Genomic DNA, 26,860 nt, shown 5'->3' on the forward strand with positions numbered 1-26,860 from the left:
GAGATAACAAGCCCTCAAATAAATCATAACACACATAATTGTCAGAAAAGTGGGAAGTATCTATTTTTAAAGCTAAGAATGCTGAGCAGATTTAAAGGGAATAAATGCAAAGTTTAACCCAGAAAAGGGCAGTTTATAATTTTATAATGCCCATTGCATTCTGTGATTATTTTCAGCATATTAAGTTAAAGAACCTGCGCTAGGCAGACCGCCCCCCTGCACCCTTAAGAAGCTCTTGGCAATGATGACAAGAGGAAGTGATGTGCAGTGGCACCGCACTGATAAGAAGAATGGGTATAATTCCCTGTGGTCAATACACAGCCAAGTGCAGACAATGAGTAGCTGGTGAAACAGCACGAGTAATGTTTGGAAAAAGGATGTCAGTAACCAAAGATGCTTCCTTTCTTGTGCCCAACATTGCAAATAATGCCGCAGCTCTGCCTTTGACAAATTCTAGTCAACCCTACTGTCAAGACCATCCTGGATCGGGATACATCTTCCCAGAAAAGAATATGTGCGTTCAGTTAAAACCCAGGTAAATATAAATTAAAACGGAGTTAAATTCAACAAATAATTACTGACTGCTTGTTACGTGCCATGTACGGTGAACTGCCATGATGGTGCTTAAAGAAGTCACTTCAAGTATGGCTTCATCTTAAGAGCCAACATGTACTTACTGAGAACCTACTAAGTGCCAAGCATTGTTCTGGATGCTGATCAACCAGCAGTGGCTATCCAGACTCCTATGAACCAAGGTTAGGACCTGGAACCATGCGGGGAAAGGTGTACAGAAGTAGAGGGAAACTCCTGTGTGGATGAACTTCCCCAGCCCAACACAGGATCATTTTAGCCAGGTAAGCAAAACTGGCTATATTAAACTAAAGAAATAAAACGAGAGACTGAAAGTGTATTTGTCGGTAACAGTTCACAGACTATAAAGTGTTATGTGCTAAACATAAAGAAGGGCTGAGCTCAGGTGTAGCTACCTCAAGGAAATAGGATAAAAGCCATTTGGGCCAGAGAGTAAACGTAAGAAAGTAAACCAAAATATGGTTTGCTTGTCAAGACAAGAGAAATTTCAAAGGGATAGGGGACACAAACAACAAACAAAAATACGTGGGCAGACAAGAATAGAGCATTTCCTAAAATAGAGTAGACAGGTCTGGCTGGATTGAGATCTTTATTGAGTAACAGTGGAACATAATGATGAAGGCTAGACAGGGTAGTGCATGCGTGTAGAAGACAGAATAGATGAGCAATGGAGAGGTTAAGCTGAGAAGGGGAAGACAAATGGAGAGAAACTTAAAGACCAGATACCAGATTAGTAGTGAACCACCAGAAAATGCCTAATAAATTTTAACTACTCATCTAATAGCACTATCATCATCATCATCATCAAGTACTAACCATATTGCATATTTTAAAAAAGGAATATTTATGCATGTAAACACAGAACAAAGTCTACAAGGCCACATAATTAATCACTGCATGGAATGGAGGAAAGGAAATAGAAAGGGGTCCAGTGTGATTTGTTTTATATACTTCTGCATTGTTTTAACCTTTTAACAAAGGGAATCTATTGACGCATTACTTGCATGATATTAAAATAAAAACAGTAAACTAAAATTATGGTGAACAGAACTGAGTTACGAGTGCTGGCACTACAAGGAGGCAAAACTAACGCATGCTGTGCTACAAGTCAGGGAAGGACAGTGGTTTCCCTTTCAAAGGAAGGATATTAATTAGAAGGGAATCAGAGTTTCTGCCATCCTGGTGAAGTTTTACTTCTCACTATGGGTGATTATATGGGAGAGCTCACTTGGTGAAAATACAGCTGGTGAGATACTTAAGATGTGTACTGTGCACTCTTCTGTATGATTTAAAAATATTTTCTGGACAGACAAAAAGGATTGAGTGCTTAGTTTCCTTCCCATTTTTCTTCCCATCATCAATCAATTCCCCTTCTCAGAGATCATCCTTTTATTTTGTCCTTCATGGCCTTCCGGAGAAAATTAACACACACACACACACACACACACACACACACACACACACACACACCTTCATTGACATGAACTGTGGTATTCTAAAAAGAAAAATGGTACAGAAAAACATATGAACGATATATCCTCCAGATCTTCCCAGAGCAATATAGAAGGAGCTCCCACATTCTTTCTTTCTTTTGTCAGTAACAGTTCACAGACTATAAAGTGTCTACAGAATTCTACACAGAATTCTAATATAAAAGTAACCATCAAAGTATGTCAAACTCTGTCATACCTCTGCTCAAAAATTATTCTGTGGCTTCCCATCACACTTGGTATCCAAATTCCTTAACATCACTTTAAAGGGCCTACATGAGCTAGCCTTTGGCTTCTCCTCCAAATTCATTTCTTTTTTGGTGTTGTTATTTTTAATTTTTTTTATTTTACACCCAAATGAGTTAGCATATAGTGTAACAATGATTTCAGGAGTCGATTCCTTAGTGACCCTTACCTATTTAGCCCATCCCCCCTCCCACAATCCCTCCAGTTGCAGATTCATTTCTTACCATTGTTCTAGCTAACTTAATCACCCTTGACTTCTTTCCATTTCTCAAGTGTTCCAAGATCATTTCTACCTCAGGGCCTTTGCACTCGATGTTTTCTCCCCTGGAATTCTCCCTGATCTTATTTAACATGCTTACTCTTTCAATTAATTCAGCTACTCAAATGTCACCTCGTGAAAAAGGACTTCCCTGGCCACTTTATCTAAAATAGTATACATCACACTCCCACATCATTCCCTAGTCCCTGATTCTGCTAAATTTTCATGGTATTTATTCTAACCTGACCAAGATATCAATTTTATTACTTTTTAGATATTTTCCCCACTGAAATGTTACTAGGCAGGTAGCTTTCTCTTCCTTATCCACCATCATAGTCCCCTGGACCTAGAACAGTACCTACTTATTCAGTGAGTGAGCAAGCAAGTAGTGACTGAATGAGCTAAAGAAAAGCAACTTGGAAAAAAAGACATTCCTTTATAAGAGCAACTATATAAAAGTTAAAACATGGTATTTATGGATATGCACACATATGATAAGAGAATATAAGTATGAATGAAAATGATACATAACCAATCTCAGGACACTGAGTACTGGGTACCACTGGAGAAAGAAGGATGAAGAATGGAAAAGCTTCAGCTGTGTTCTTTTAAAATGAGGTTTAAAAAAAACCTGGCAAGTAACCAGATATGTTATTTTCTCTCCTGTTTTCTATGTTTAAATATGTCATAACTCAAAACATTAACTATTTTTTTTTAATTTTTTTTTCAAGTTTATTTATTTTTGGGACAGAGAGAGACAGAGCATGAACGGGGGAGGGGCAGAGAGAGAGGGAGACACAGAATCGGAAACAGGCTCCAGGCTCCGAGCCATCAGCCCAGAGCCCGACGCAGGGCTCGAACTCAAGGACCGCGAGATCGTGACCTGGCCGAAGTCGGACGCTTAACCGACTGCGCCACCCAGGCGCCCCAACATTAACTATTTTTAATTTTTAAAAAGTAGTATGATGAAAATTGAAAATGACCAGATTCAGTCCTTTATAAGACAGAAGACCATGAGCAAGTATCATTCTTTCCAAGTCTACTAACTTATCTGTACAAAAAGGTAGATGGTTCCTAAGTCACTGAAATGTTTAAGTAAAAAAATGTGTGCACATATGTGTACACACAGCACACATACAATAATGCTTTATAAACTCCAAAGTGGTATTTAAACATGAATTATGGTCATTAGTATTCAAAGGAAGAGTCAAGACTTAAAAAAACCTAATGTACCCACCACTGTACCACTATACACACTTTCTGATCCAGAACAAATTCCTGTACTTTTGCCCATCAGTGTCCAAGAGAAATCTCTGTCATCCTTAGTGATAAGCTCAAGTCCACCCCCCTTTGTGAAGAATTCCTTCACCAGCCTATTCTAAAAAGGCTATGGTCATTGAATATTTATCATAAAAACTAATTAATAAGACAGTGACAAGGGGGCTCCTGGGTGGCTGAGTCGGGTGAGCGTCTTGATCTCAAGTTTCGTGAGTTTGAGCCCCGTGTCAGGCTCTGAGCTGAAGGTGAGGACCCTGCCTGCTTGGGATTCTCTCTCTCCCTATCTGCCTCTCTCCAACTTGCACCCACCCTCTCAAGATCAGTAAGTTTAAAAAAAAAAAAAAAGTGACAAGAACTATCTTAACTTCCCAAATGGAGTACAAAATCCTTCCAGGAGGAAGTCTTCAGGACCTGGCACCATTCCGTGCATCGTATCACATACTAAGGGAGTATTTAATGAATGGTCATCGATTTTTCTATCAACTATACCTTGAAATCAAAGATAACTTCAAATAATGATAACCCCATTAGCAGAATCAAGGACACTCAGAAGGTAGTTTAGTTAGTAGAGAAGAACGTGAACTCTATCAGAAAAAAGTCATAACTGGACATATAGGTTAAGCAAGGAAAAGATGAGAAAGAGATTTAAGATTTTCTACAAAGAACTGAAACAGTAATATAAAATAGGTTTTCAACAGAGTGAAAAGAGCAACACATTAACACGGGCATATTAGGGAACATTCACTGGTAGGGAAGAGGAAAAAGTTACCGATGAAGTATTGTTAAAAGGAGGAGATTAAAATTACATACAACAGTACTGCAGAATATCAAACACAAGGCAAAATTTAAAGAGAATATGAACAAAGAAAAGGCCAATGACTGGATATCATTAGTTCAACTTCAGGAGACTGATTTCAGGAAAAAAAAAAAAAGGTGTCAGATTCCAAAAACTTAAGACTCAGTATTAGTGTTTTCTTAAAACGAGAAATGGGAAAGGAGTAGGGACAAATCATGTATTCAACTCTAAAAATGGAATGACTAAAAATTTCAGAAACCTTTCGTGCTATTCTTTCTAAAAATATTTTGTAACTTTGCAACCTGCAGAAGTGATATGTGCAACTAATTCAAGTACTCATTATCTAAGTCTCACCTTACAAAGTCATCATAAGAATTTACTGGTGTTTAAACAAAAGAACTGATCAGGCATTTCACATAATACCACAATGGCCATTAGATGGTAAAATGGACTCAACATTGTTATCAGAAACAAATTTTTTTTAAAGAAAACAGTGAAATATCACTCCACATTACACATAAATCCCGATGACCCAGCAATTCCATCCCTAGGTATATATAACTAACAGAAACAAGTGCTAGCGCCACCAAAAGGCAAATACATGTTCACAACAACTTTATCTGTAATAGTCCCAAATTGGAAATAACCCAAATATCCATCAACAGTGGACTGGGTCAATAAACCATACTAACAAATTCATAAAACAGAATACTTTACAGCAACGACAAAGAGCTAACACATGAAAAACCTGGATAAGTCACACAGATAAAATATTGAAGAAGTCAGATACAAGAGATTACACATTTTATCATTCCTTCTCAGAAAAAGGCAAAACTAACCTACGTCACCAGAGGCAAGAAGGGTTAACTAAGTGGGGACAAGACAGTCTTCTGGGGAGACAGAAATATTCTACATCTTGATGTGGGTGACGATGACATAGATGTACACATATGTAAATGTTCAGTAAGTTATATACCTGAGATTTATAAAATAATCTTTAAAAAAATTTGTTTGTGAACTGATCACTTACAAAATTAGTTCCCATTCACTAACATTTCCCTCACCATAATGGCTTACAAGCCACCAGTGAAAGTACAAAGTTTGCAAAATACTCTAAAATTTTACAAAGTTTATTAAAATAACGGCCAACAATGTAGGGTCGGGGATTTAATTTTACCCTACCATTCCCCACCCCCAAGCAAGTAAGTTAGTCTGTTAACTGTTTCACGGATGCTGACGAAGGACATGGGACTCCAGATTCAGAGACAAATGACTTTAACACTCATGGACAGACAGCAAGCAGCATAAGCATCAGATTTGCAGTTCCCTTCGCCTCCAAGAGACCCGCAGGAGTGATGTGATATTGCCAAGATGGATGGTACTTCTGCAGTGGGTTTACACTGATAGGGAACAATGAGCTGAAAGAATTCACCATGTTTACACTTACAGTAAGCAAGTCTATCTTAGTGGAGAGAGAACAGCTTCACTGACAAAGGATTAAGAGTGGTCCTCAGTAAAATCAGTATGTATTTTTTATGGATATTTTCACAAAAAACACAAAAAAGCTCTTCATGTTCGTAGCACGCATGACAAACATAAGGGATGCCCTATCATGCTAAATTATCTTGTGAGAAAAATTAAGCCTATCCATCAAACTTGATCCATTCTTTGTTCATCATAAGAATACATGTTTACAACTGTAACTTAATGTTTTTCCCAAGTTTTAATTTTTGAAGATGAAGTCCCAATCAGACCTTTTATTCACAATTTAGTATAAAATACAGATCGAATTTTAAATGGTTTCATTTTAAATGGGTTTCTTTAGAGCCAATTATCGTTAGTTCAGGAAGACCTAAATGTAGCATGAGCTTTTCTTAATGACTTAGTTATCCTTACAAAGCTCTCCGTTGCTGTGCTGTGCTGGAAATTCTCTGTACAAAGCATGGAACATGGGCTGCAATGTTAATGACTGAAGACACAACAGGGCATGAATGATCTTAAGAAGTTACCTACAGAGGTAGACTTCTGTGGGACATTCGGCTTTCTTAAAAAGAACATAGCTATTTCAAGGAATCCAACAGCTTCCTTTCTACAAAATCAATTGCTAAAGCAAAAACATTAATATTCCTTTGATGATGATGATGATAGTAATAAAAAAACCACTAACATTTATCGAACACTATGTTAACACTGTTAAGGACCTTACTTTGAGAGACAAAAAAATCATTAAAATCTCGCAACAGCCATATCAGGTAAATTCCACTATTCTCATTTTACAGATGAGAGAACAAGGAAAGAGAAATTAAAAGTAACTTGCTTATTTATATAGATTAGAAATAGAGCCAAGAATTGAAACTTGGCAGGCCGGCTCCAGAACACACACTCCTAAACACTGTACACACGGTACCCTAAAAAGAAAAGTCTCCCACCAAAGAATATTCTTTGCTTAAAGACCTTCTCTACTGTTCTCCCTATCTCTGACTTCTCCAAAATACTCAAAGTGTTGTTATCACAACATTATATAGTTTCAGAGACCAAGGATAATCCTGTTCAATATGCTCACTTTCAAAGTGATTCTTTATACCACTTAACATACTTCATTAACCTCTTTATCTACTTCAACCCATTCTTCTCTCAATTGAACAAAATGAGTCAATATGTATGAAAGACTAGTGTTTATTACTATTATAATAAAATTATAAAAATAAAATTTATATTTTATTAAAATTTAATTAAAAATTTATATTCATTATGGTAGCCTTACTCCAAAGCCTTTTTATCTCATATGGACACTTTTGCCACACTAATCACTAGAACACATAATTTTAACAGCCTAAATCTCACTCATTCACTTCATTAATATTTAACATTTAGGTTTCTAAATAAAATTGTTTTACTGGGATCAAAATTGCTGTACTGTACCCGTATGATAAATTTTCTCCTGTAAACTATTCTGTAAAATCTATCAGATTCGAGATAATACCTTGATCCTCACAAATAAAACTATCACAGTGCTTTGGATACAGCAATAGATTTATTTTACTATCTTAAGTCCTTGGTTATGAAAAGAATTTCTCACTACATACACAAAAAACAAAATAAATTTTTTTTCAACATTTATTTATTTTTTTTGGGGACAGAGAGAGACAGAGCATGAACGGGGGAGGGGCAGAGAGAGAGGGAGACACAGAATCGGAAACAAGCTCCAGGCTCTGAGCCATCAGCCCAGAGCCCGATGCGGGGCTCAATCTCACGGACCACGAGATCGTGACCTGGCTGAAGTCGGACGCTTAACCGACTGTGTCACCCAGGCGCCCCGCAAAAAACAAAATAAGATATTATACTTTTTTCTAGTATGCATATATTAGCATCTGTAATATGAACCCCAAGTAAACATTCAATCCTTTGAAAATCAGGGTATGACTAGGTTTTCTAGTAATCAAAATGTAGAATTTTGAATCTATTCATGAAAAGTTGGTTCAATTTTTCACACCTCTTTTGCTTTTCACTAAGTAAAATGAATTCACAAACACGGAGAACACCAATTTTCAGCTCCGTCAGCTGTGTGCATAACCATCCATAATACCTTCCTATAGTATCTCTAGACTTATCCTAGTAATAGAGGAAAGTCCCCAAAGCTATACTGAATAACTTCAGTCTTCAGAGGTTACATATTGCTGGGCAATTAATCTGGTTCTCTGTGCTCCCATTCCACAATGCCTTCAGAGTCTACTGAGGCACAAACAGACATAGCCAGTGCTAATCTTGATCTCAGACTCACGGTCTTATTTATACAACACACATTCACTGAGAGCACCTAAAAAGGGCAAACCACTAAGCAAGAAACTAAAAGGCTAAAAAAAAAAAAGATAAATCAAGTCCAGACTAAAACTTTAAAGAATTACAAATTGATAAGCTATGAAAATATGCCCATACCTCTCTGCAATACACAATGGAAAATGGCAGATGCCCTAAGGGTGTAGAAGGTGCTACAATAAATTAAGGGGATGGCCCTTTGGGGACAGGGGAAGGGAGATAAGAACCACCAAGTAGCTTTATCAGAGGCATAAAAATAATTGTGAGTAAAGACACAAAATCTGAGTTTTCATCCACCAGGATGAGAAAATGATTCAGTTTGCTAGAACTGAGGTGGTAGAACTAAAGAACTGGCTAGAAATATACAATAAAATAAGGCTAATCTACACACAGATAACAATATACGCATTGTAACACATAAAAACACCAGATCTAAAAAGTCTAATAAACTTGGGTTCAAATTCTGGATTTAACATTTACACCTAAACCTCTATTTTTTCCTATTTTGTATAATAAATATCAGTTCTGAGAATTAAATGAGATACCCACTTAACTCAGTGCCTGGCATGGCACATTCTCAGTAAAGGAGAACTGCAGTTACCACTGTTGCAATTATCATGAACATTTCTGAGATCAGGCTGAGGATTTCAAATATATAGCTGAGCTACTTTATTTCAATGAATATACAAAGCCATCTACTTAAGATGTACCATTATTTTATTAACCTTGAAGGAAGAACAGGTTGCAAATTAAACTATCACACAGTGCTTTCTTATCACTTAAAATTTTTCTTTACAGTATCAATCTCTGCCCTCAGACTGCAGGTCTGAAAAGTGTTCCCGTATTACCCCAGTATTGTCATTCAAGCTATGGACATCCCTCCTGCAAGTTCTGATACTTGCCTGATCTTCCCAAAGGGTGTAAATGAAAGAAATGACAGCAACATAAACAGAAAGGCAGAGTTTATGCACCTGCAAGGACAACTGCAACACAAATGTCACCTAGCTAAAACCAATACTCAAATGCCATTGATTATAAGACACCTCCCAATTTCAGAGATGTTACAAGGTGAAAAAAATGTAAGTACACCTTATAAGAAATAAGGAAATAATGCAGCTTTTTCTTTTTTCCTCCCCCAAAGTCCCTTCTCCTGCTACCCACCCCCCCTCCATCACTTTCCACCAGTATCTGCTATTCTCCTTTCTTTTGTTCTCATCCCTTTGACTCTTCTTTCCTGCCTACTCTTTATTCATTCCTCATAGCGTCTCTCTCCCACATTCCTCGTTGCTTACCTCTGTGCTCTCCTCGAAGTAAAAAGGAAAATGCATTTCACAGCCCAGATATATGAGACAGTGTTCTACACGAAAACCTGGCTTATAAGCAGATTCTATTTGTGCCTCTGCCATCTTCATCCTGGGCCAGTGATCACATTAAAGCTATCCTAATGTACACCAGTGGGAATAATACATATTTGCTACTATTTTTTAAAGGTGATATAATTAATTCCCAGGAAAACAAGGAGACTTCAAGGAACTGAAATCATGGAATTATTTTCTTTTGCAATAAACATTCATAAGAAGCTATTTCAAATTTGTAACATTTAATGTTTAACATCTTTTACATTTTAACCTTTATTTATAAATATCAAAGCCTTATTTCAATAGCCTAATCAGGGAGAGAAGACAAATTCTGTTTTCTCTTTTTTGCTCTGAGGTTGTACTATACCAAACTTTTACAATTTTAAGTGTCAAAATGAGCCTTTTACTTAGAAGTCAAGTCTTATGACAGTAATGCATAGTGGGCTAACCAAGTAAAACAAACCAAAAAATACAAATTAAACTGAACAGTACCCAAAATATTCCTTTCAGGGATTTTCTATTTCTAGCTTTAAAGCCAGAGAATGTCCCCAAATCTAAAATCCTGTTAGGAAATACCTGTGACAACCTGTGTAAGTTGAGCCAGTTAATTCCCATCAATATTGCAGTTTGAGTAAATGTAACTAAATCTGGTGATCAAACACTGTGAAACTTAGATCTATTTAGGGGGATCATAAATAAAACAGAAAGAAAGAGGAATTATTCCAACATAACTGGAAAACAGGAGAGAAAGAAGGTAAAAAGATATATTTGTAAATAAAAATGAAGAAAAAATTAACTAGGCTGCAAATGGCTAGTGACAAAAAGTGGAAGGCTTCGCCAGTATATAAAACATCTTAGCTCTGCCTAGCTCTGGGTCCTTCCCCCACCACATACATTGCAGGGAAGTGGATAAAAGTCTTAAGGATGAGGCGAGGATAACAACACATCATTTCTGCACATATTTTGGGAATGCTTATCACAAGCTCAAAAGAGGAAGATGACAATCTATAAACCACAATACAGTTGTTAATAAAGAACAAAAATAAGAAAAACCAAGTATTATTAAGCCAAATGAGGCAGGAAGAGGACAATTAGTTTGTGAAGCAAAAGGGAAAGGCCCCAGAATGAATGCCAAACAGGGAAAGAATGAATACAGGGCTACAGCCCTGCTGCTAGAAGGAACCCTATGTGCAGTGTAGAGTTCTAAGCAGAAAGACACGTCCAAAGAGGAATTTCGAGAAGTCAAAAATGGCAACAGCACATGACTAAGTAAGAGACTTAATTCAGGAGGCAGAGGGTAGATGGAATATATGGTAGAAATCCAACTATGACAGGAGGACACTCCAGCACAGTGGTACACAGACCAGGACAGGGATGGCAGTAGAGACAAAAATGAAGTGATGTGATGGGCATTACAAATAAAACATCAACAGGATTTGGTAACTACCCAGAAGAGACCAAGGGCAAACAAGAAAGGTAACGGTTTAAAAGCTGAAAAATAAAGACATCACTTACCTAAAAAGGACAATTCTAGGTCTAGCCAAGAGGAGGCTGTGGAGGGCTGGGAGGAAGTAAGCACAGATGCACGTCCCGGCAATAGTGAAACTAAAGCTCAAGAGGAGGGATGTGTAGATTTGGAGGACCATAGCAACAGAAGGGAGAGCTGACTCTGAGAGGGCAGGTTTCCTTTACTCAAAACCGGCTGAGTATCTAATAAGCCAAAAAGTCAGGCTGAAAAGACACTATCTGTAGTATCAAAGATCTTAAAAAGTAATGGAAAGAAGAGAAGGTGTTGTGAACAGCTTCATATGCTGGTTAGTACACCGCTTCATTTTCTTCTAGATTTACTTTTGTATGATAACCAAGAAAGATGAGCCATTAAAGTAAAATTAAAAATATGTACAGCAAGCAGAGAAGGCCAGTAACTGAGCAGGCAGGAATGTGTGTAGCTACTTCTTATACCAGAACTTGGTGGGATTTGAGAAAATAACTATGACCTATTACCTGCCATACCTTGGAAGTTTATAGTCTACCTCTGTTTATGAAGACCTGACTGGATGACTTTTTCATTACAGTGGGTTTTTTTTTTATTTCTTAGAGAAATGACTGCTCCCCAGAGCTAAAAAACAAAAACAAACAGGTAACAGTAAGATTGAGAAATCCTTGTGTGTTAAGTTCCCTGAAATTCTTCTGCAAACTTTCAATTAATAATGCAGAGTACCTTGGAAATACAAAGAAAAAGCAGTGGTACCTCAGAGATATATTGAGAACATTATACACATTATAAAATTAAGAAATATCATGCATTACAGAAGAATCTAGCATATTACAAAACACACACACACACACACACACACACACACACACACACACACACATTAATTCTATTTCAGCTCAAGCATCCCTTTTTCAGGAAGCCTTCCCAGATGGTGATGCACAGACAAAACCCCCCTCTTAAACACTCTTACTGCATCACATAACTCTACTTTGTAGCACTTAACACACTATATCTTTACATTTATCTGTCCAACTCCGTAAGAGTACAAATTCTGCATGAATGTATATTAGAGGAACCATACCTATTTTCACTCATCACTGTAAGCCCGGTGATACACATGCTCAAGAAATATTTGTTTAATAAATGAAAGAGAATGAGCACAAAAAGCTTTTGAAAGGGCCTTAGCTGAAGGGGTAGGGTACTTCTCACTTTCTGCTTCATACAATTCTTTACTTCTTAAAACAAACATACTTCCAATATAGTCAGGGGAAAAAACAAATTTTAAAACCAAAGTGCAGCTATACCTCACCCATATTAAAATCCTTACTAAAGAGAGGACTTTGTTGTATGGAAACCAATTTGACAATAAATTTCATATATAAAAAGAAAAAAAAATAAAAAAAATAAAAAAACAAAAAAAAGAGAGGACTTGTATGTCAAGAGACATTCATATTTCAAAAAAATTATCTCCAACAGATCTATCTAGGACTATTCAAATTTGGAAGCTGACATTTTAGAAAAACCAATGAGAAACTAGGGGCAAACACTTTCTGCTCTCAAAAAATATTAGTAAGAATTCATCTTTCAAAGGAATTTATCTTCCTATACTGGAATGTCTTTTGTACCTCCGAGATTTTTACAAAGGCCATTCTCTGCCCAAACCACTCTCCTCAAGCCCCAACCACTAATTTCCAAGCTCTCTTGGCATTCAGACTTCAGCTTCAGTGTCATCCCAGAGACCTTCCCTGATCACCTCATAATCCTATATAAAGTAGGTTTTCCCCAATCCCTCATCTAATACCATGTTCATTTCCTTCAGTGTATAAATCAATTTGTAAGTGTTTGCTGACTTACATGATTTTTATCTCTCTCACCAGAGAATAATCTTTAAGAAACAATACTAAGCATATTCAGAGGACCTTTGAAATTTATTCAAGTAATTCATTCAGAAGGATATTTTCTGAGGTAGCATTCCAGGACCTGTGAATATACACATGAATAAAGAGACCCAAAACGCTTGTCCTCGGTAGATTACACTCCAGAGGAGGGAGACAGACAAAGGCAATAAATAAGCAATACTGTAGTTTGTTCGGGGAAAAGTGCTAGGGAGAAAAATAGAGCAGAGGAAGGTGAATGGGAAGTGTGGTGGGAGAGGTGTGATTTTAAATAGGGCAGCTGAGGTGGGCCTCACTTAAGCAGACACCAAGGGAATCAAAACATGAAGGAAACAGGAGCAAGACAGGCAGACATCTGGGGGAAATCATGGCAGGCAAATGCAACAGGCAATGCAAAGATCTCAAGGTGGGAGCACGTCCGGCACATTCTGAGAACTGCCAAGACCAAGGTAGCATGAGAATAAAGTGAACGAGGAAGGGAAAAGAATGAATGGGGTTCAGTAGATGAGAGACCCAGATTGGACATCCTGCATATAAGGGCAATGGCTTTTACTGTAACTCAAATGAGGACCCATCTGAGAGCTCTGAGTGGAGACAGGACATTTTCTGACAAACATTAAAGAACTAACTACTCTGGCTGATGTGTTGAGAATAAACAGCAAGGGTAAAAGTGGGAGACCAGTTCAGAGTTGCAGTAAGCTAGGTGAGAGATGATAATGGCCTAGATCAGAGTGATGGCAGTTCAGTGGGGAGGAGACAACTTCACATGCATTTTACGGAATAGTAAGTTTCCTGATAGAAGAGATACGGGGAATGTGAGAACACAGGCGTCAACAGTGATTCCAAGGTGTCAAGCCCTGCCAACTGGAAGAACAGGATTTGTCATCAACTGATTTGGGGGAAAACTGATAACAAAGCTAAAGGAAGATCAGGAGTTACATTTTACATACATTAAATGTATAAATAAAATGTTATTAAGCTTCACCAGGCTTCTATTTCAAATGAAATCATATTAATACAAAAACCCAAAGATCCTGTTCTTACCTCAAGATACCTAAGTAGGACCTCCTGACCAACTCCCAGAAGATATACACAAACCACCCTCCAAACTCATCCCTAGACACACACACACACGCACGGTTCGTGCCCAGACTTGACAAAACAATTCACAGAAACAGCTCCTTCACTTTCTGCTCCAACACCTCTCCAACTGCTTCAATCCAAAGTAAAAGGCAAGCGACCAATCCAAAAATTCATCCAACACTGTTAGTCAAAACAAAATCTCCTGAGCACATCAACCCATGCAAATAAATGTCCATACGGTTGGGTCACAACCCACCATGATCTCAGCCAAGCCTGTACAAAAGAATTACAGATGGGGGTCCTAAGGAAACACATTTCTCATAACCATCCCACAAAATTCAGATTCGTGAGGTTTGAGATTAGAACCCTACCTCCCACCATGAAAACAAGAGTCTTAGGGCTTACAGCAGGTCTGAGAAACAAGGTCCTTAGAAACATGTAAAGAAGTCACTTGCAAAGGTAACTGTTTTTGTGGCTGGTGGGGGTAAAGCTCTAAAAATATCTTACCCTTATGGCTCTAACATCAATAGTAGTCACCATGTATCAGCACTGCCAGTGTCAAACCAATCCTAGATCCAGACATACAATTACTAAAACACGTAAGCCACATCCCTGGCTGCAGGCAGAGAAGAGAAACAAACCAGGACCAAGTTTGCCCACAAGCTTGCTTGCTTTCTTTCTTCAAATTTTTTTTAGTGTTTATTTATTTTTGAGAGAGAGAGAGAGAGAGAGGGAGACAGAGCATGAGCGGGGGAGGAGCAGAGAGAGAGGGAGACAGAATCCAAAGCAAACTCCAGGCTCCGAGCTGTCAGCACAGAGACCGACGTGGGGCTCAAACTCACGGACCATGAGATCATGACCCAAGCCGAAGTTGGACTCTTAAACGACTGAGCCACCCAGGCACCCCTCTCACAAACTTTCTTGATTCAGAAATCCTACTATTCTTTATGGGAACATCTATGAGGAAGAGGGGATACAACATGGGCACCAAAATAACTTTCCTAGAGAAACATTTAAATCACTACTTTTCCAAATCGTGGCTCTCAATTTCCAAAGATATCAAAAATTCTCACAGTGGATTTCAAAGCCAGTCAGGAGCTGAACTCATGTTCCCTGACACTTCTCACAGATTATCTTGCATAGTCTCTCTTTGTGCCCACACAAGTCTCTACGTTTTTATCTCCCACATCCAGACTTTTGTTTCCCAGTTTTTAATCACTCTTTAAACTTCACCTGCTCCTCTAAGTCCTCTAATTAAGCAGAGCCTGATCTAGATGTATACTCACCCCCACAGAGCCTGCAAGATTTCCTCTATTACTACCAGATGTGTTTGAGTATACTTGTACAGGCCTGTAGGCACAGGAATAGACACAGAGCTGGTCAATCATTATGGTGCTTTCCTTTAAATTATAAAATCGTCAAGGGATACCAAATCATTACATTACCAAATGTGTCTCTGGAGCACCAAGCACTAACCTGAGTACACAACACTTTAGGAAGATGGTCTCCACATACCTCATGTGCACCCCAGAGTTCAAGTCACCTACTCAGAAGAAAAGGGAGCAAATATGGCTCTGGATACCTTTTCAGCTGTTGTCATCATTCATTTAATGTACACTCAGCTCCAAAGAGTGGAAATGGAAATGGTCAGTGAGTTAAGTAGGTACTCACTTAAGTGGGCAGAAAGAGGTGAATAAGGGGGAAAAAAACCAAAAGACTAGCTTTGAAATATTTCCACAGTACCCCCTTTTCCTGGGAACACAGAAACCAGAATAACTAGATCTCAAGTTATACAGCCCACCAGATAGGATGCAAGGCAGATCCTGACACATCATGAAAACAAAAGTGAACAAAACAAAACTTGCCTTGAAAGCACCAGCCATATTCTGAGATCATAGTTAAATGGGCAAAGCGTAAGGCACGTCTCGGGACTCCAGGTGCTAAGCTCAGAGAAAAGTGCGATGGTGACACTAGCTTCTTTTCTTACTGTTATTTTCAGCAGTAACAAAGTAACACATATATACAGAAATCAAAAGGGGAAATCCAGTTCAAATCAGACAACAGATCAAACCATTGTCAGATTTTCAGAGTATACTCCTCTGTATATTGGATGAACACTACAGAGACTAGTACACCAGAGAATTCAAAAGCAAAACCTGTTCACAAAATGTACTTTAACAACTAGCTTCCAAAAGTGAATTTCAATTTTAGTCTTGCCCATACAGAACTGTCTGATAAATAATTCTTTCTTCTAAAATACTGTCACAACCAAGTCAGGAATATCACAGTAAAAGCAGGAAGAAAAGTCACTGAAACCACCTCCCTCCTAAGATGGGGCCAAAAATGTCTCCAGCTAGCTGCCCAAGACAAACACAAACAAACAAACAAACAAAAAACATTGAAGAGCTGGAAACTAGGTGATTATTTATGAAAAACCTACTAACTCTGTAGTTACCCCCTCTTTCAAACAATAAAAATATTAGAATGTAAACGTGACGTACGAAAATGGGAAATTAGCTGGTCCTAACAACAATCAAGTCTTCAAAACGAACTGTGTATCTTAACCTTCCAACTAGTACACATGCTTCTCGGATTCAGAGTTCTAGATAACGATAATAAACTAGATAATCTAACACTAAAAATTTCAATTACTGTTATTCTATTAGGTTTGGAAGTGGAAAAACAAGGTGTGAAAAGACATGTATAGGCTTCCTGGGGTCGTGCACCATCTTCTTTGGTGGGAAAGCACCCTATCTCCCTGCAGCCTTCCTGGGTCGTAGCCTTCCAGATAACTCTCCTCTCCAGAATAATCAGACTGGTGGAGTTACAAATCATCTCTCAGGCTGCAACTGTCCTTTATAAAAGGAAATCTTCAATGTCTTTGACCTTGAGTCAAGCGGCACACCCATCAGATATAAGGCACTGGTAACATGTGAAGAAATAAACTATTTTGGCTTCTTCTTTGTGATTAGTATGGAACATACACACACAAAGAGAGAGACACGTGGGGTGCCTGGGTGGCTCAGTAGGTTGGGCATCCGACTTGGGCTCAGGTTATGATCTTGTGCTTTGCGGGTTTGAGCCCCACGTCGGGCTCTGTGCTAACAGCTTAGAGCCTGGAGTCCACTTCGGATTCTGTGTCTCCCTCTCTCTCTGCCCCTCCCCAACTCACTCTCTTCTCTCTCTAAATAAACATTAAAAAAAAAAAAGAAAAATTTAAAAAAAGAGAAATGAACACAGACCCTCCAGAAGTAAAGAGAACAGGGAAAAATGATAAACCAAAGGAATAAAGGCGGCTATATCCTAAAGTACACTCAAGCAGACTCTGAAATTTATCCAAATGTGTGGCTCACTGCCTAAACCAACATATACATCTGGTAATAATAAACACTGATAAGTCATAAACAAAAAGGGCTTTCTTAATTCACACACTCTACAAACTACTGGTAACATTAAAATTTACATAAAGCACTATCAAACAATATGTGTAAAATAGATTTTTTAAGACAGCATTAGTATTTCAATTTACATTACTAAAAAGTGAAAAACTGGTATTTTACTGTTTGGTCTTCAAAAACAGAGAATCCAGTATCTTTGATTTGACCAAGTTACAAATCTGTTTTCAGTAGACAGAGAAAACATATTGCCTCTGTTTAACGCAAAGGACAAAAAAGATCATCACTGCAAATCATAATGTTTGGGTTCATGATGAAAACAGGAAACAGACAGGCTGCCCAGGTATAATTATGGTTATAGTGTAATGTGCCTTCAGGTTCAGCCAAGAATTAAAACTCAGTGAAGAGTAAGCAGAATTTACTTGCCTCTACCTTGCTACAGAAGGCAACTTTTAATAATACTTCCAGCAACATGTTACATAACTAACAGTAAACAACATGTGATTCAAACCTCATTAGTAACAACATTCTGCCACTGTCTCCCACTGAAATTAATAGCTGACTTTGCCAGAGGGGAAAGAAATGCATCACATATCAATCTACCCATTTCTGTGGCGCCTACCGAGGTGAACCAAACGAGTAGATAATACCAGCAAATCTGCACGTATTCTACAAAAATATTTTATTCTTTTTTCAGTCCACTGCTGACTTTCCTTTTTACCACACTGTATCATATGGATGCATTTAAAATCTAAGAGGAAAGTCAGTTGAGAATGTTCACCTAACTTTTGTTGCCGATCTCAGCTATTTCAAACCTGAAAGGAATGGAAGGATAAATAATGAATGAAATTTTGTAACAAAGACACAGGGTTAACAGTCATACGATAAAAACACCCATGTGAAAAAGAAAGGCACACTGACCAAGGGATCTGCAATAGAGAGGGAATATAGATCTACAAACAAACAAAACAAAAATTAAAATTTAAAACTCTAAAACGTATTATGCACCACTTTTGTGAAGGTTATATTTTCGTAAATTGTCTCTTATGACGTGTGCATTCTTGTCATCTTGGGGTTCCCCACAGAGGGAAAAAATAGTTACCAAAGAAGGAGTAAAAGAAAAAAAAGAAAGTTGTACAAATCAGTAAAATAATCCCTTACTTACTGACTCTGGAACACACTAATTTCACAACAGTATCCTGATCAATACCAAAATGTCACACTGTGTCTAAGAACTGTTTTGCCTACAATGGCCACTTCCACATTGACACCTTGCAGAAATCTTAGAACTCCTTTCAATTAAAATTGAAAATTAACTCGCTCCGGGCAATTCGAGTCCTCTTAAGGAAATTCAAGCGCTCTATTTAAAAAGAATTTAAATAATTTTTAAAACAACAACCCAAGCATCCTTTACTCTCAACTTCTGTGAGGCCAAGCCACGACCTCCACCTACCCAGACTGTTGCTAGATAAGAGCACTTTAGGCAGTGCTAGGCAACAGGCATGATGTGACAAACCCAACCAGACTTCAAAACTTTTTCCACAGAAAGATAAGGTAAACAAGATACACTTAGCACCACACCCATTTAAACGCACAAGCAGCCAGGAATGTTCCCCCCTCCCCGCCCCCCCCCCCCCCCCCACCACCCCAACAACTCTAGACCTCCAGCTGGTCAGGAAACAATGTCTCTGCAATCAAGATAGCGATCTGGCCCAGGGTGTTCAGGCATTCCTCACCTCCAGGCTGGCCTACAGCTCCATTCTCCAATGCCATCAAAACCAGAATTGGAACATTTTGTTAGGAATCGGGCAAACGTCCAAATACCCGGACTATCCTCGCCCCAGTTCTTTTTTGCAACCAAAATCTGTTTTGGCTACTGAGCATGCTCCGACTTAAGACAGGCGCCACATGGGAGTTTTCAAAGCTTAGGCTCCAAACTCCACGTAATAACAGCAGCTGAAAGGGGAAGAGAGGAAAACGGGCGGGGGAGGAGGAGAGCCCGGAATATGAATTTGAGTACTGATATTAAAGTGAAAGACCAGGCAGAGGCTGAATGTGCAAGCAGGCACGGCTTGGCGTTCTCCTTGCAGCAATGCAGAAGTTAACACGAAGGGGAAGGAATCTTTTTGCAATGGTGAAAACTGGCATGGCAACGGGCAGAAACCAGGTCTCACTACCAGCTGAGTGCAGTAGCAGGTCACAAGTGCCCAGAGTGTAATTCCCACCGATAAGCGTGGATCCTTATCTTTGAAACACAAAGCGACGGCGGCACGGATTCATCAAGCCATTGGACAGCTTTGCAGTGTAGCAAGCAGACCGGACGGCTCGACCGAGCACGACGATCCTACCAGGGGTGTGACTGAGGGTGGTGCTTAGATGAGGTAGAACAAACCGCTCCTCTGGACACAAGCAGCGCCGGGATTCCCCCCCCCCCCGCCCCCACCGCTCCTCCTCCGCCTCGAGGGCGTCCCGAGCGCCTCCCTCCACAGTCCGGGCGGCTACGGCGGCGCAGGAACAAGGCCAGCCACGGGACGCCCCCGGCCGCTGCACGGCCTCCGCAGCGGGACGGGCCGCCCCATCCCCGGCCGCCCGAACCTCTGCAGGCCGGGAGTCGGCCTACCTCTCCCGCCCCGCAGGCCCGGGCGGTTTCCGTTCCGCCCGCGGCCCAGCGCCCCCACCTCGGCCGGAGTCCAGCCACTCGGGCCTGAGGGCGAGCTGCGTTGCGGAAGAAGCTGCAGCCCCCGGCCCGGCTCGCCCGCTCGCCCGCCCTGGGCCCCACACTCACTCACCCGCCGGCTGGACGCACTCCCCCGGCGCCGTCGCTGCGCTTTCCCTCAGTGCAACTTTATTAGCAGCTCGGCCGCGAGACACGCGCACGGCGCCCGCTCGCCCAGGACCCGGATGAGGGAGGGAAGGAGCCGGGGAGGACGCCGCTGGGGTCTGCGCATGCGCGTCAGGGGTCTAGTGACCGCTGCGGTGCCCGAGGGAAGGAAGCCTCCGCGCCTGGCTCCGCGCGGCCAAGTCCAGCTTCCGATCCGCCGGAGGCTCTTGCGGCAATGGCCAGCCCCCGAGTGGGAGTCGGTCAGCTCCCACCGCCACAACGGCCACTAGTAGTCTCCACTCACCAAAGCAGCCCAGAAGATAACAAAATAAAACTATTGCCCTCGATAGGGACAATTGCGGATTTTCTCAACTGCAAAAACTGTTAAAAAAAAAAAAAAACTTCCGACACAAGTTTGCTGCTTTCATTGATTTTTAAAGTAACTATATAAATCTAGGTGAAGAGAGTCCTCTTCACTTAGATCTTTCTATGAAAACTAGCTTCAAAACAAACTTGAGAACAGTTTCTTACTCAAGGCAGCCCTGAATCACCTCCCATTTGGAAATCTTGGAGCCTCTACTTTCCCAACCCCTGTTGAGTGCCTGAACTTGGAGCTCCCCGAAGTAGGACGGTCCATGTTGGGAGATCAACCCCAGTAGTTCGGGATACACACGCCCTTCTGGACAGGTGAGGCCAGTGAGGTGTACAGAAGTCACCAGTAGGCTGGCATCTCTCCAATCCGCCTCCTGGGACAAGAATCTAAGTCTCTCTCTTAGTCATTGGGGCTCTTCTCATTGTTCGTTCCCTCAAAAGTCCCCAAAGCGGCAGCATTTACCAGACTATGATGATGGCACTACCTAGGGCACCCATGTGGAAGAGTACTAGTGAAGAAAGACTTTTAAATGTTCTTATTTTAAGAGGTCAATACTGGTTTTCCAATACTCCACCATAGGTTTACTTTTTAAAGAAATTAATCTAAGTAAAAATCAAAATTGGAGTCCTTTCCAAATCCTCTCCCTCATAGCCTAATCCAATCCATCATGAAATCTTATTGACTACCTTCAAAATACATGCCAAATCTGACCATTTCTCACTGCCTCTATTATCACCTCTCTGGCCTGAGCCAGCAGCATCTCACACAAATGAGCAGCTGCTATTTTGCTCAGGGCCCCAGCAGTTTGTTTCCACGGTGAGAAGACAAAGTAAATGTTGCCGAAGTCTCTGCATGAGGGGTGGCCAATCTCGAATGGGACAGAGGCCTGGTGAGGAAGTGTAGTGGGCCAGGGTGGGGACCCAGAGAGTGCCTGTTCTGATCAAAGGGACAGCTGTTGTTCCACTCCAGCCGACCACCACTGTAGGGAAACAGAATAAGGGCCAGTGTTGGCAGATCGTCGGATTTTTCAAAAACAGTTGGAAATCTGGATTTTAATGCAAAAAAAAAAAAAATCTCTGTTATCTAAAAGCTTAGCCACTTCTCTCACTCTTTCTCACTTTTTCTCCCTTTCTTAGACACGCTGGAGGCCAATTCTCTCCAAGCCAAGCAAAACAAATCCATGGTCCTGAGTTAGTCCTATTGACCATTGGTTTGCAGTCTCGGGTCTACATCTTAAACCTCTTTACTACACCATAAATTTTGTGAAAGTAACGTCTGTGTACTTTAACTCTTTGTCACACTCACTGATTATTTGTTGGCAATTCAGAAGTTTCCAGCCCTTGGAAGGCACATATTTCTGGAGACTGCATGGGTTTACAACTCCCAGAAGTGCCTATAACCCTGCCTTGGAGGGTGCCTTTTTTTTCCCTCAGAACTGATGTTTGCAGAGTGTTTTGTTGAACATTGTAAGACATAACAATTTGGTTTAAACATTTTGTACACTAGAGCCATTCCTCACTTCAAACAGCTAGTAAAATCCTCCCCCAAGCTGTTGGCCATCTTACAGTCACTGCACATTATATAAGGAACAATTTGTGATTGCAGGATTCCTTTTAATGCTCACATTTGTAATCTTAAAGCCAACAGTTGTGTTTCCTGAACCATGTACACACCTACTGATCACAGCAACCAGACTCCAACCTCTCCACGTTGCTATGTGAGCTCAGCTTAGGTCTGAAGTTGGAAGAGATGATACCATAGAAGAAGGAATGGATGGGGCGCCTGGGTGGCTCAGTCGGTTAAGTGTCCGACTTCAGCTCAGGTCACGATCTCGCGGTCTGCGAGTTTGAGCCCCGCGTCAGGCTCTGGGCTGATGGCTTAGAGCCTAGAGCCTGCTTCCGATTCTGTGCCTCCCTCTCTCTCTGCCCCTCCCCCGTTCATGCTCTGTCTCTCTCTGTCTCAAAAATAAATAAATGTTAAAAAAAAAATTAAAAAAAAAAAAAGAAGGAATGGAAACTTGAACGGCACAAAAATGCCTCCCAAAGGACTGAGAAATTACCTAGGCTCAAAGGGTATAGAAAATCAGACAGATCGCTAAATATCTAGATAGTTGAAAAGATTATCAAACGGGGAATGAACAGGCACACCAGAGCCATAGGAATGGAATAAGGAAGTTCCTGTTTTTAACTATCAAATGGATTCTAAAAACAAATGTAGAATGGGATGATCTGAACAAATAGACGTAGTCTCAATGGGGCATCACAATAGATAAACTGATTTAGCATTCCCCCATGAGAGCAGATAAAAGCAGCTTCAAACTTCAATCTTACTATACTTGCAGAGAAAGCTATTTGTGGATAATTTAGGCCAGTGCTTCTCAACCAGAGGCGACTGTCCCATCCCAGGGGAATATTTGACAATATTTGAAAACAACCATGACTGTCACATACAGGAGGGTGGTGCTAATGGCATCTACAGGGTAGAGGCCAGGGAAGCTGCTGATTTCTCTGCGATATACAGGACAGCCTCCTTCTACCAAGAGTTATCCTGCCCAAAATGTCGCTACATACAAAAAGGTTTTTGTGTGTTATTTTTTTTAATGTTTTACAGTTGATTTATTTATTTACTTTGAGAGAGAAAGAGAGAGCACACGAGTTAGGTAGAGTCAGAGAGAGAGAGAGAGACAGAGGGAGAGAGAATTCCAAGCAGTCTCTACTCTATCAGCACAGAGCCTGACAGGGGCTTCAACTCACAAACCGTGAGACGATGACCTAAGCCAAGAGTCTGATGCATAACCGACTAAGCTACCCAGGCGCGGCTGTATGTATTGTTTTAAGCCCCAGATAGGTTTTCTTTAATTGGGGTTGATGGGGAGAAAATGGGCCCTTTGCTTGAATTTTTCTAATAAATAAATAAAAATAATTGCTTTAATTATTCATTAGGTGAAAAGAATCAACCAGAATGTTTAGTTCATGACCTACTCCCACCTTGAATTTTCCAGAACCAAAAAGGAAGTAATTTTCAGGAAATAGAGGACCACATATGGAACATGAAGAACTGGAATCATTAACTCAGTGTTTCCCTATTTTTAATTTTTAACTGAAGGGTAATTGAGGCAAAATGATTTTGGTGCCAGTATCCTTAATAAATATGTCATTTCCATGCTTTGCTACAGCTCAGAAGATTCTCCCTAAATGCCCAACGCACACCCACTAGAATTGGAAGAACGTGATGGTGTTTCGAGGAGTCACCCGGCATAAAAGGATCAGTGAGTGACCACAGAGATGCAAAGGGTCCCACCTCATAGCCACCTCCGAGACACTCACTTCCTCTGACAGTCATGGCAAGTGGACCTCAGAGGAAGAAATGCCTGAGTTTGAGTGACTCCTCTGGACAGTGTCCTGGAAATGATAAAGCTTCCTCTCCAAGTTCTGTATGTTCTTCAACAGACAGACTAGCCCCACCCCCAAGCCTTCATACTGGAAACGGTGCAGGAGGCAGAGCTAAGTGGAGAAAAGTGCCGAGAAGCATGAGATCTCGAAGAAAATAGTGTGCAAAATTCCGAGAGAGAAAAAAATCATCACACAAAGTTTCCCAAATAAACTTCATGTTACAGAGCTAAGGTTCTGTGTGAACCAGAGAATACACTAAAGTGATTTTATTCAACATTTGAAAGGATTTTTTCCAGGGGTGCCAGGGTGGCTCAGTCAGTTAAGCAACTAGCTCTTGATTTCGGCTCAGGTCATGATCCACAGTCTTGAGATCAAGCCCCACATCTGTCTCTGTGTTGAGAAGGGATGCTGCTTGAAATTCTCTCTCTCTCTCTCTCTCTCTCTCTCTCTCTCTCTCTCTCTCTCTGTGTGTGTGTGTGTGTGTGTGTGTGTGTCCCTCCCGTTTGTGCTCGTGCTCTTTCTCTCGCTCTCAAAATAAATCAATATTTTTTAAAAAGGACTTTTTTCCAGTAAAATTTGAGTGTTCTGTGGTGAAATGATCCCTTAATAGTCCACAGACCCTTTATTTTCACAACTCAGATGTTGAGAGTCTTCATATACTGAAAAAAAGAAAAGTAAAATAAAAAAAAAAAAATGACAACTGCCTCACGGAAAGCCCAGGAATCTCCAGGTCATAGACCCCTTGAAGCTTCAGGGACCGGATGTGAGAAACTCTGTGACTACCCCATCCCCTGGAATGAATATGCACATTTTTGTGTATATACCTACCTACACATTTTCTGCAGAAAAAGTCCATAGTTTTCATCAGCTTCTCAGAAGCTTGCCTGATCCCCAAATGCTTGCAGATGCTTAAAGCACCGGTGACTTTACGTGCGGTGCAAATTTAATGTGTCCATTTTAAGTTCTCTTCTCTTCTCTTTTTCAGAGCAACATAATTGGGAGATTCCTCTCTAGGGAAGACCGCTTGATGCAGAGTGTAGGAACCTGGCTTGCCTGTCTCCAGCCATCTGCTACATTAAAGAAGGCCTCCTATGGCTGGAATCCAAAACACAAAATTAAAAGGGTTGCTTGCACCCAGCGTCGTAAAACAAAGAGGCTTTCTAAAGCAGGGCTTGGAGGGAACACTCATTTCTTCCTGACTTAAACAGCATCTGTTCCTCCTGACGGCAAACGCCCTCCAAGTTAACTCGATGGAACACCACAGTTCTACGTTCTCAATTTTCATCTTCAGAGACGTAGTCTCAGATGAGCTAAACCACACGTGCATTCTGCCACAAATGCAGAGCAGCAGGTGAAAATCTGGGGATGCTATGAAATTGCAGGGACGGAAAGGAGACAGAAATTCACCTTCCCTCCAATGCCTTTTAACTGCGTAAAATCTTAGGAGAACTCTGAAGCCACACTTCCGGGTTTGAACACCAGCTGTCTCCCTTACTCCCTATGTGACTCTGCACAGGTTCCTGAACCAATCCGTGCCTTAGTCTTCTCGTCTGTAATTCCCTAATGGGAATTGCAGTAGTATCAAGTTAATAGAATTATTATGAAGATTCAATAAATAGAAACTCCATAGGCACTTAGAACAGTAGTGCAATGGAAGGCATGTATTTTCACAGATACACCAGCAACCTCTAAAACAGTCCTAAATTCATTTGTTACATAAAATGTGCCTTCATCTTACCCAACAGTAGACCCTCTTCTCTTCTCACCATGGTAGGTGATCTCATTCACCCTCAAGCCTACGGTACTCTCTTTTGCAGACTATTCCCAAATTTCTGTTTCCATCTTGGACTTGGCTAATGAACTCTAGACCCTTGAACTCCCTTCTAATGTCTCTACTGCACTGCAGTAATTGTGGATTTTGTCTGCCTGCCATACTCCCCAAACCCCTTTCTCCTGCTTCCTTTGTGATACCATTCCTCTTCGATATTAAGCATGGTCCCAAACTCCCCACCCCAGAGATGGGCATATGACCTAGGAGGGTTATCCTAGTTTCCCACTAGCCAGTCCATCATGAATGGTTCATAGGTGGACATATGACCCAAGCAAAGTAACACGTATTAGCTCTCAGACTGATGTATGGATGTTGGGAGAGAGAAATCTTCCTTACTGTTGCTGCTAAGCTAAGGCTGAGTCTGAGGCTGCCAGAGGCCATCTAACCGCCAAGTAGAGGGAATTCACTTGGCGATGAATCCCAAAGAGTGAAGCACAGCTGAAATACAGAGTAGAAGCCATGACAAAAATCCCTTGATCTGGCTATGCCTGAAGCTCTAAAGATCTTTCTTTGACTTCCCGTTACATTAGCCTATATATTCTGCTTTTGTTTAGCTGGGTAGGCTTGTACTGCTTGTAACTTCTGCCCTTGGCAGTCTCACTGGATTTATCAGGTACACATTTGAACTCCTGATATTTGTCATCCTTCCTTCCCAGTCTGGTCTGCTCCTATCTCCCCCACATCAATAAATGGCGACTCCATTTACACAGTTGCTAATATCAGGCAGCCTTCTGTAGT

General features: G+C 40.6%; 1 protein-coding gene and 1 long non-coding RNA gene across 3 annotated transcripts in view; one reads left to right on the plus strand and one right to left on the minus strand.

The window, feature by feature from the left end:
• The window catches only part of SMAD5 (SMAD family member 5), a 50,194-nt gene extending 29,562 nt beyond the window's left edge, over window positions 1-20,632 (minus strand). The window contains exon 1 of one of the 2 annotated variants that reach the window (XM_025923558.2): window positions 20,495-20,632. The gene's annotated coding sequence lies outside the window, so the exon portion shown is untranslated. The remainder of the gene's footprint in view (window positions 1-20,494) is intronic. The other variant, XM_086703500.1, reaches the window with a different exon arrangement.
• Window positions 20,607-24,534, plus strand: LOC147584450 (uncharacterized). Its single transcript, XR_015250050.1, has 2 exons — window positions 20,607-21,213; window positions 24,075-24,534. It is a non-coding gene; the product is annotated as an uncharacterized LOC147584450 (long non-coding RNA).
• Window positions 24,535-26,860: the final 2,326 nt, after the last annotated feature.

This window comes from Puma concolor, chromosome A1 (assembly GCF_028749965.1).
Source record: "Puma concolor isolate L17-30 chromosome A1, mPumCon1.1.hap2, whole genome shotgun sequence".
Classification (NCBI taxonomy): Eukaryota; Metazoa; Chordata; class Mammalia; order Carnivora; family Felidae; genus Puma; species Puma concolor.